At 54.0% G+C, this 10577-nt stretch overlaps 1 long non-coding RNA gene across 1 annotated transcript; it reads right to left on the minus strand.

Annotated features, from left to right (window-relative positions):
• Window positions 1–1428: 1428 nt before the first annotated feature.
• LOC137202469 (uncharacterized) lies at window positions 1429–5502 on the minus strand. The gene is made up of 3 exons (XR_010932631.1): window positions 5442–5502; window positions 4983–5088; window positions 1429–2466 (listed from the first exon to the last, which is right to left on the minus strand). It is a non-coding gene; the product is annotated as an uncharacterized lncRNA (long non-coding RNA).
• Window positions 5503–10577: the final 5075 nt, after the last annotated feature.

Raw genomic sequence — 10577 nt, forward strand, 5'->3', positions numbered from 1 at the left:
CTTTTGATTTTGATCTTTTCCCAGGTAAAGAAGGACTATTCTTCTTATCTGGGTCAAATCACTTCTGAACTACCAGTTGGTCTTAGTGAGAAGTGACTTGACTTCTTATTTTGAAAATATTTGTATTATGGAAACCTTTCAACATATACAAAAGTACAGAATTGTATAAATGACCTCCCATGTAACCATCAACCAGCTTAGACATATACCAAATCAACATATTTATACCCACCAGCTCCCCCATCCCATATTATTTTAAAGCAAATCCCATATGTCATATAAATTATTCCTTAAATATTTGAATATGTATCTCTAAGAGGAAAGGACTTAAAAAAAAACCCCAAGTCCCGTTATCATCCTGTAACAATAATTTCCTAACATCATCAAATATCATTTTGTTTGTTTATTCGTTTGTTTCATTCAGGATCTAAATAAGGCCTGTGAAAGCATGTAGTTGGTCACTGTCTGCTACATCTCATTCAATCTATAGGTTCCTACCCTAACTCTTTTATTTTCCTTGCAATTTGTTTGTTGAAGAAACCAGACCATTTGTCCTTTATATAAAAATATTTTGTTTGATGGGATTATGTAGATAATGTTCTTTAGCAATATATATTGGCCATATTTCCTCTCAGAACATATAAGTTAATTTTGGGTTTTTAGCTGGTATTCAGAACTCCATAGTTACTATTTTTTTTTCTTAATTAGACGTATTTTAGCAGCAAGCTTTTTTTAAAAAAATAAATGTATTTATTTATTTATGGCTGCGTTAGGTCTTCGTTGCTGTGCACAGGCTTTCTCTAGTTGTGGCGAGCGGGGGCTACTCTTCGTTGCAGTGCACAGGCTTCTCATTGCGGTGGCCTTTCTTGTTGCGGAGCACAGGCTCTAGGCACGCAGCCTTCAGTAGTTGCAGCAGGCAGGCTCAGTAGTTGTGGTGCACAGGCTTAGTTGCTCCACGGCATGTGGGATCTTCCTGGACCAGGGCTCAAACCCGTGTCCCCTGCCTGCATTGGCAGGCGGATTCTTTACCACTGTACCACCAGGGAAGTCCCATAGTTACTTTTTTTTTTTTTAACGTCTTATCTCTTCTACTTACCTACTATGAGCATTGGATGTGCTAATTCACTCAACAAACATTTAATGAGCACATACTATGTGTCAGGCCCTATGCCAGATCCCGAAAAATATAATAGTGAACAAGCCAAAAATATTTCTGGAGCTTCATCTCAAACTTTGGTGGTCTGCAGAATCCCTGAAGAGACCCTGTTAAAATGCAGGTCCCAGGGTCCCATCCCAGACAGGCTGTCAGGGGTCTTGGGTGGGAACCAGGAATGGGCACCTTTGGTCAAGTGCTGTCCTGTGGAAATCTGAGCCACAAATACAAGCCACATTTGCCAATTTTAATTTCATATTTTATTTAACCCAATTTATCTGAAGTATAATTTTAACATGTAATCAATCATAAAAAATTATAAATGAGATATTTTGTATTCTTTTTTTAAGTACTAAGACCTCGAAATCGGTTGTGTGTTTTACATTTACAGCAATTCTCAACTCCGACCAGCCACGAGTCAAGGGCTCCCTGTGGGTCGTGGCTACTATACCTGACAGCGCAGCCGGTGACCTGGTCTGGATTCCCCGGGGGCCACAGCAGGAGCAACGCTGGACTGGATAATGTCTGTGAAGAGCACTTAGCAGATTCTGGTGTCCCAAACAAAATACGGGGACAAAGACACCTGGGCCCCAATCCCGCCTCCAACCTTCTGCCCTTTCCTTGGAAGTGGCTTCACCTCCAGAGCTCGAATCTCCGCGCCTAGAACGGGCGAATTGTCCTGCCTCGAGGTAGTGGAGGAGCATCTAATGAGACGGTGTGAGGCGCCCTCTGCGTGTTGGTGGCAAGGAGGCGTGAAGGATGCGGAGAGGTTTGGATACCGAGAGAGGGCGGAGCAGGGCTCAGGCCGGGGCTTCCCAACACCGCAGGAACCGGAATGAGGGGACACGTCCGCCGGGTGCACTCAGCCTGCAGCCCCCGAGGCCACCACGGGGCGGCGCTGTGGGAAGGGACCCCAGGGATCGCGCAGGGACCCCCGGGGCTGGCATGCGGCCCGAGAATTTTTAGTAACCACTTGCCTGGCGTGGACTTCCCCGGAGAGGGGAGGATTGGATCATTCTGGTTCCCTCTGCGGCAGGAGGGGAAACTGAGGCGAGGAACTGTTTCCCCCGTCACTTTAAAAAATTCAACCAACAGCTGATGTGATGGAAGGAACTCAGGCTTCAGAGTCTGGGTGAGGTCGCGGCTCTGACCAGCTGAGGAACCTTGACTCGTAGGCCATTCAAGCTCCCAGGCTGTTTTTCACACCTGTAAAACGGGGATACCAGTACCTCCCAGGGCAGGAGCAGGACCACAGCAGATGATGGCTAGAAAGGGGCTTTACCAACCGTCTGGTGTGGAGCCAGGGTCAACACCTGCACAGGGATTGAAAGGTGAACTTTGAAGGATGAGGATACAAACAACCACTGCCGTGAGCTAAGCGATTAATCTCCTTTACACTCTCATAACAGCCCATGAGGTCGGTGCTACAACTGCACCCATGTTCCAGATGAGAAAACTGAGTCTCAGAGACGTGGTGCGGTTCGCCTGAGGTCACATAGCCCAGCAGAGCCTGTCCGCAACTCCCAGGTTCTGTGCTTACGTCTGACCAGGTGTTGGCTGAGGCTGGAGAGGGTGGGACTCTTCTTGCCCAGCCGTTGTCTTTCATCTCTGGTTCCTGGTTTCCTTCCTCCCTTCTACTTCCTTCCTTCTCAGCCTCTCTGGCCTCCCACTCCATCTCCCCCCAGGTTGCCAGTCTCCCCATTAAAACAAGGAGCCTCTCCATGCCTACGACTCATGCCTGCCACTCAGAGCGGTCCATGCCCCTGGCCACAGTGGTGGGCTCAGGGCATGTGCCTCAAGCCTGGCCAATGGATTCTGGGAGGGTTGGAACTGTTGGAAGAGGGCCTGTCTCCTTTTGCCTGCTTAGAAGCTGAGCATTTGTGAGCCTGGGCTTCTGGAAATGTGACTTCACTTTTAACCCGGAGGAGCCGACTGACCTGTGGGCTCATGCACTGGGATGCAGCTGAAGCACCTCCAGTCTTCCGCCTGCCCCACCCTGCCCCCACCTTCCACCCATCTCCACCCCTTTCCCACCACCGACTCACCAGACCTAGAATCTGAGAGTCGAAGGGCCCCGAGATGTGGGTCCCTCAACCCCCTACTTCCACCGGGAAAGTTCTCAGCGCCACGCTGACAGGCGAGGCAGGTGTGCCAAGCAAGGAGGTTGGCCCAAAGATGCACAGCTGGTGAGCAGTGGGCCCACCGGCTAGAATCCCATCAAGGTATTCATTCCATTCCACACCTAGCAAACCTCTTGAACCCCTGCCCAGAGGCCAGCTATGAGGGTGTGGGGTGTGGCTCTGGAGACAGATGCCCCCCACAGCCCACCCCGGGCTCAAATTCCAGCTTCCTCACTCAACAGTGATCTTGGCAAATTATTGCACTTCTCTGTGCCTGTTTCTTATCTGTAAAACAAGGGAAAGACTGAAGTCCCCTTGTGTCTCCAGAAACCCCAAGCATTCTGCCCATTGGTGGCAGTCCCTTCTTTCATGGGACCATGCTTTGCTCATGCCCTCCCTCTACTTAGATTCCTTCCAGAGTGACCACAGAGTGGTTAAAAGCATGGACTCTGGGCCCAGGCAGTCTGGCTTCCAATCCCATCTGCAGATGAGAAGGGAAAGGGGTCCACAGATGTAAAGGCACTGAGGTAGGAAGCTGTGTAGCACTGGGGAGAAGGTTCTGTGGGGCTGAGTGAGTAAGCTGTATGTCTGCACTGCTGATTTAGCATCCTGTCTCCCTCCTCTGCCCCCTTGGGAACTTCTGCTCTCCCTGGGATAGGGCTTCAGAAACAGGGACTGGCTTGAAGGCTCCGGGGACCTCATTTGAATAATACAGTGGAGAACTGGGGGGTCCTGATTCGCATGATGGCCCTCTGGGAGAAGTAGTGTCCCAGGGGCAGGAGAGGCCCAAGGTCACAGCTTGGCAACGTCTGGCAGGATGGGGGAGCGGGGAGGGGGTTTGCTGCAGGCCCTCAGCGGCCAGACACCCCCGCACGGGGCTCTGGGCCTCTCCACGGAGGAGCTGGAAGCTGAAATAGGACTCTATTTTGGGGGCCTGAGGCGAGCTGGAGTCACTTCCCTGCCAGATGGGAGAGGTTGCCTCAGTCTCTTCGAGGCCAGGCTCTCCGCCCTGCAGGAGTGGTAAGGTGTGGGCCTTGACAGTGGGGCACGGGCTGGGAAGAGGGAGAGGACGGCGCTGCTCTGGGGCTTGATAGCGCATTCGTCATCTGCCTCTGTCCGCCCAGCTGCCCTGGGAGGGCGAGCTGGGGCTTTCCCCATCTCACGGAAGAACAGACAGGTTCAGAGAGGCCAAGTCGCTTGTGCAAGCTCACTCAGCAGCAAGTGGCAAAGCCAGGGTTCAGCCGGGGCCTGGGTGACGCCCTAGCCTGTGTGCTAACCACAGCGGCGTACCTGAGCGTGACCTCAATAAGCAGAAGGCGAAGCCGTTTCCTGAGCACCTACTGTGTGCCGGCCCCTCTCACACACTAGCTCAGTGAGCCCAAGCCGCGCCCTGGCAGGAAGCCATCATCGCCCCCATTTCACAGACAGGCCTGAGGAGAAGGGTCAGGCTTGGGATGCCCTGGCCTCAGCTGGGCGTCTGAGTTCCTGCACGACCACGGGCAGATCCCTTCTCTTCGCTGGCCTCAGTCTCCCCATCTGTAATTCGAGGAGGTGGGCTCAGGTCTGTGACGTGTCTCCCAGGGAGGCTGACAGAGAGCTGGCGGCGGGGAGGTGGCCAGGATGACAGAGGGAGTTTTTCAAGCCTACCTGCCCCTGCCCGCTGCTTCCTGCAAACTCATTTTCCAGATCTTCAAGTCAGACCCACCTACCTCCAAGGGAAGAGAAGGAATTTGCATTTCCTGAGCCCAGGCCAGGCCTGACGCCGTGTGGCGGGATCCACATGCACGATGCCATCTAGTCCACACGCTGTGGCCCCTGTGGAAGTTGCACAGTTGTTTTTGGGTCGTTCTTACAGCGGAAGCCCAGAGAGGGGAAGCAAATCGCTCAGGACAACCCAGAGAGGAAGGGGCGCCACCGGCCCCTCGCCAAGGCTGTGGGCTCCTAGCCCTTCCCTTTCTGCTGTGTCCTTCCTGACGCCACCAAGAGCCAGGGCCTTCCTCAGCCGAAGGCCGTGCTCCCAGCCCCCAGCCTATGTTCTGGGCCGCCAGGGGGCGGCAAGGCCATTTGCGGGCCCCCTCGTCACCCACGCCTTCCCTGTAGAGACTGGACTAGAAATAGCCCCGTCCATCCTCGCCTCGGTTCCCACCTCGCCCGCTCGCCATGCTCACCTGTGCGTGTCCTCCCTCCTCGCACCTGTCAGGGAGAAGACAGGAACCCAGCTGCCCCGCCCACTTCCCGTCAGTAATCCGTCCCGCCACGCCCCCCTGCTGAGGCTCCGCTGGCCGCATCCCCGCTTCCGCCTGTCTCGTCGCTGAGCCCAGAAAACTGCCCCATCTGTTCCTGCTGCCCCATCCAGCTTCTTTCAGAGGCCCCAGAAGCAGCGTAAAGGCTTCATGGAGGCCGGACCCCATTAGGGCTGCCGACCTGCCGGCCACTCCAGCCCACTGGCCGCCATATGCAGCTTCCCGAAGGCCTCTCCCATCACTCGCCCCTCTGCGCCAAGACCACCCAGGTCTCCCCACTGCCTGCAGGAAAAGGCTCCTCAGTCTGCCGGACTCACCTGCTCACCTGGCCCAGCCCCCCAAGAGTAGCTGTCCTCCCCGCGACACGCGCCCACCTCCCCGACCTCGCTCTCCTATCAGCCAACCTCCGCTGTGGCTCAGGGACTAAAACACCAACAACCGTAAGACCAGAAAGCCCTGGCAGAGCCCTGAGTTGCTCTATGACCTTGGGTAATTCACGTGGCCTCTCTGAGCCTCCTCATCTGTAAAATGGGGATAATAATAGAACACTCCATTCCGTCCCCATGCCCTGAACCCTCTCCTACCTCCACGGACCCGCCCTGAGCCCCCCGGTCCAGGTGTTGGCAGGGAGGCCCAGGAGGGGGAGAGGAAGGAGGAGCTTAGACAGGCCTGGAAGGAGCTGAGCAGGAGAGGACAGCAAGCTGAGCCTTGGCTCTGCCTGGCAGGGAAGGTTGCAGAAGCAGGAGGCACAGGTGCTGTCCTCCAGACCCTCACTCCGAGGGGCCACATCCCAGGAGGAGGTAATCCTAGTGACAGGTCGGGGGTCAGGAGCCTCATTCTGAATTGAGCTCTGCACCTGCCTCTTTGTATGACATCTCAAACCCCCTCCCTGGGCCTGTTTGCCCCCATCCATGGGTACCAGGAGTCCCCTCTTGGCCTCCTTCCCACTGTGGGCACTGTGAGAGCTGACACCAGCCAGCAGGGGCTCTGGCCTACCTGCCCTGTTGCCATGGTACCTGTAGCGCAGTGGACAGCTATGGCGACTGTAACCAAGGAGCCCTGGCTGCTGTCCCAAGCCTGAGCGTGGAGTGTTGGAATCGCCCATGGTCCCATTTGGCACTGGCAGCAGGGCTGAGGCCAGAGGGCTCAGGCCTCCCAGCTCTCTCCCAACACCACAGCCCAAGGTTGAACGGCTGTGGGCCCAGGCCCCAGCTACATCTTTGCCTGTTTGGTTCAGTGCTGAATCCCCTCTGCTAGACCAGGCTCCTCCTTGCTCGTAGTAGGTGCTCAACAAATATTTGTTCCGTGAAGGAATGAATGAATGACACAGAAGGCCTTTGAAATCTGTAATGGGCGGGGCTGATGTGTGAGCTGATGGCCAGGACCTGGGCAAATGCCTCTGGCTGGGATCCCAAAGGGCTTGTGTAGGGATTCTATACCAGGTTTGAGGCAGTGAACAGAGTAAGTGGGGGGCCCTGGAGGTTGCCAGTGATTGCGGGAGGGGGCAAAGATAGGCCTGGGCGTTGACCCAATTTTGCCAAGTGCCAATTCTGTCTTTCCCCACGGTCTCCCTGAGACCTTCAGATGTTCTGAAAGACACAGGAACATAGGTGCCAGGTCCCTGGAGGTCATTAAGTCCCGTGTCTAACTTTGAAGATGAAGGAAATGAGTTTCAGAAAGCTGAAGAGATTATCCAGGATCACATAGTAACTCAGACCCCAAACTCCTCTAGCCTCCCAGTACTCATATCCTGTGAGCTGAGTGACCTATCGGTTTTCCCTTTTTGCATGGCTGCCAGGAACCTCAGGGGTCAGTTTTCAAACTGTGTCTCATATGGTAAACCCATCAAAATCCTGACTGGAAGACAACTCACATTTATTATTATTTTTAAAAAATTAATTATTTATTTAAATTAGTTTATTTATTTATTTTTGGCTGTGTTGGGTCTTCGTTGCTGCGCGCGGGCTTTCTCTAGTTGCAGAAAGCGGGAGCTGCTCTTCCTTGTGGTGCGCGGGCTTCTCACTGCGGTGGCTTCTCTCGTTGTGGAGCACAGGCTCTAGGTGCACGGGCTTCAGTAGTTGTGGCACGCAGGCTCAGTAGTTGTGGCTCATGGGCTTAGTTGCGCCGCGGCATGTGGGATCTTCCCAGACCAGGGCTCGAACCCGTGTCCCCTGAATTGGCAGGCGGATTCTTAACCACTGCACCACCAGGGAAGTCCTCACACTTATCTGGATCCAGTAATATGCCCAAGACCATGCTGTGCCTGGTCACGTATGAGATCTCATTTAACCCAAACAACAAGCGTGTGACACAGATATGAATGGCCCTTCCTAACAGATGAGGAAGCAGGTTCCTAGACATAAATCAACTTGCCCAAAGTCACAAAGCTACTAACTGGTAGTGGCAGGACCCCCTGGCTCTCATACTCATGATCTTTCCTCTGCAAATATTGACATAAATGCTGTTGCTCTTGGCTCTGTGCCCTGGCACCAGCGCTGTGCCCGTTGCCGGCCGGTGTTCTTATCTGCGCTCACCCTCTCCACAGGGAGCCCCTGGAGGAGCTGTGGAGGGGGAGCTTGGTTTTGAAACTTCTCCATTTTCTAATCCTGGGAACCCAGCTCTACACCGTCCTTGTGCAAAGGTTCAGATGCTGGCGGTTGCATTTTTAGAGGGTCTGACAAACACAGTCCGGAATTCTGTTAGTACTTAGCCTGAGCAGACAGCCACAAGAAGAAAAAGTTTAAAAAAAAAAACAAAAGGCACGAAGATGTTGATCACAGCGCTGTGTATCTTGGAGAAATGCTGACGTTCATCTGGATACAGGAGGGGAAGGATTAAGCCCACAGGGCTCATCAGAGGGCTGGCTTCATGGGAGGGACCCAAGCTCAGTTCAGTGCTCTGTGGTCTCTGTCTTGAAATTCTTCATTTTATCTTTGACCTTGTAAGTTTTATGAGTGAAGTCCAGTGGGATGATGTGGCACGCACATGAGCAGAGGAGGTAATCTGAAGAAAGGAAAAAGTTTGATTTTTAGTGCCTTTAATGGCACAGTGTTCCCGACTTGTGAACAACGGACACACATTTTCATTTTGCAGTGGACCCTGCAAAGTGTGTCGTTGGTGCGGTGAGAAGGGCGCGGGGCTGGGGTCCAGGAGAGTGGGGTTCAAGGTTATTCCCCTCTGGGCCTCAGTTTCCCCACCTGTAAACGAGGGGTTGGCCCGCTGACCTCTATGATTTTATGAACATTATATTGAACATTATGAACATTGTACTGTCATTAAAAATGGAAAATGAGGTTAGGCCTCTGCACTGTCACTGCCGAGAGCGCGGGGTCAATCCCTGGTTAAGGAGCTGAGATCCTGCAAGCCCGCAGCGCGGCCCAAACAGACAAACCAATAAATAAATCAGCCAGTATCCTCGGCTACCCCCTCCCCCCACCAGGGTTTTGCTCAGCAGTGCTGGGCCACAGGACCCTTTATACAAATAAAAATAAAACGTGGAAAGTGTGTAGAACCCATCAATACCAAAAGAAAATCAGTACTCAGAAAAGCTACAGTGAGAAAAACCAGATCCAGGAAGAAGGGGCTGGGGTCATAGCCACGGGATCTCACTAAAGCCTAACAAAGATAAGGCGAGAATTCGACGAGGTGAAACAGCTGAGTTGAACGCCTTCTAGGTTCTTTTCTATTTTGCCTTACGCAATTTGCGTCCGTTAAGGAAAATGCGTTTTTTCAGAAGCTGGGGAGGAGGAAGCAAAGATGAACCTAGAAGAATTAGACCCGAGTGGTGGGGTTTTAGACGGGATGAGGGCAGGCTGTCAGCTGGGTGAGCCCTCACCTCTCTCTCCCTTTCTCCCACCAGATGTCCCGGGGCTGTGACTGAAGGAGGGTAGAGAGGGGACAGGGCAGGGCCTCCGCTTCCTGGCCCCTCAGGGGAGATGGGTTGGAGCCAGGAAGGGCTCGGCGACTCCTTCAAGGCCCCTTTCGTGACTCCAAGCTAGTGATATATATCTAAGGTTCTTACACCCCCAGATTCAGCGATCCCCCCTATCTCGGTGCCGCCAGGAGCCGGGAGTGAAGTGAGAGATCAGAGGAGCTGCCTGCCAGGGAGCAGGGGAGGGGAAGGGAGGTGGGAGGGCTGTGAAGGGGAGCAGGTGGGAGAAGGAAGGTGAGTCAGCGCAGAGCGGAACAGCAGGGCTTTGCAGCCTTGGAGCCTCCCTGCAGCTGCGTGCTCGCCTCTGGGCTCTGGGCTCGCACCCCTGTGGCCCCCGCTCCCCCATGCCCACTGTCACAAGTGTCTGAGCAAAGTGGCAAACTGGTGACAAGGAAGGTGTTCGGGAGGGACCTTGAAGTGCTTCCACATCACTCTGGGCGGGAGGCCCTCTAAGGGGGGCCACACCCCTTCCTCTCTTGTCCTTATGGATGGAGGGCTGGGCAGCCTCTAAGATGTGCTCCAGGTTGAAGGTGCTGTGTCCAAGGGTGCCTGAGTCTGAGGTCTTCTTTAGCTACCGCTGGCAGCCCAGGGCACCAGAGCATCACTGACATGAAGCAGGCAGGAGAGGATGAGATAGACGAGGTCCTCCCAGGGGTCTGCAGGGCTGGATGGGGTGGGGGGTGAGACCCTGGGGTGCTCCCACCTGGCGCTCTTCTGAGAGCATGGGCAGGTGAGTGGCTGCACTTTTGTCTTGCTGAGTGGCCCCTGTAGGCCCTTCGAGGCCCCCAAAGGTCACAGGTGCACTCTGGGATATCTGGGTGGGGGCAAAGGAGGAAAAGAGGCAGCCCCTCCCCCCTCTCTTAGCCCCTGCCTCAGGGAGGACGGGAGGCCAAGGGGAAGCCAGCCCCTGGGCTTCTGACAGTCTTCACCTTGGTTCAGGCCAACCCCTTTGTTCTCTGGGCCTCGGTTTCCTCTCTGAGACCAAACCCTTGTACCACCTACCTTGAAAGGTGTTATGCAAATAAGAGACATTGTAATGAGTTGTTGGGGACTTGGACCCCTTTCTCCAGGAAAGAGGCCTCAGCTTCTCCTATTAAACTGTTAAGGCATGTGGAATGCACCGTGATTTA

This window comes from Pseudorca crassidens, chromosome 11 (assembly GCF_039906515.1).
Source record: "Pseudorca crassidens isolate mPseCra1 chromosome 11, mPseCra1.hap1, whole genome shotgun sequence".
In the NCBI taxonomy this organism is placed as follows: Eukaryota; Metazoa; Chordata; class Mammalia; order Artiodactyla; family Delphinidae; genus Pseudorca; species Pseudorca crassidens.